Source organism: Vulpes lagopus, chromosome 5 (assembly GCF_018345385.1).
Source record: "Vulpes lagopus strain Blue_001 chromosome 5, ASM1834538v1, whole genome shotgun sequence".
Lineage (NCBI taxonomy): Eukaryota > Metazoa > Chordata > Mammalia > Carnivora > Canidae > Vulpes > Vulpes lagopus.
This window is the reverse complement of record NC_054828.1, coordinates 77,154,029-77,154,527: the sequence shown is the minus strand read 5'-3', so window position 1 is coordinate 77,154,527 and position 499 is coordinate 77,154,029.

Below are 499 nucleotides of genomic sequence, written 5' to 3'. Positions count from 1 at the left end.
CTAAATGCACCCAGTCCTCGTTCTCTTTCAAACCCAGAACTCTCCTTGCATCATTCATTTGTAATTAAGCACGGCTTTATGAGGTCTCGGAAAGCCTCCTATTGCTTTTCAGTACGTAACTTTCCATGTCTGCCTTTGGTACCGTCTGTGTTAGCCTACCAGAGGATGCTGAGCCCCGACAGCATCCAGCACGGTGCCTTGCACACAACAGGTGCGTTCAAGAAGTTCTTGTTGAGGAATTCTTGAAGATGTTCTGATGAAAGGAGGGGACGTGTAGCATTGCTCTCAGGGCGAGAACAGGTATTTCTTTTGAGATATGGATCGGCCAGTCCGCGCACATTGGGCTTCTACAGGCTCACCAGGTGTGGGGAGGGCTTTGGCTGAGATTGAGAACTTCATCGCTGGAGAATAATAAAGTGGGCGGGGAACCGAAGGCTCTGGCGGGAGGACGAGGCGGAGTCACCGAGAGTTTGAGTATTTTGGTCCAATCAGAAGGACG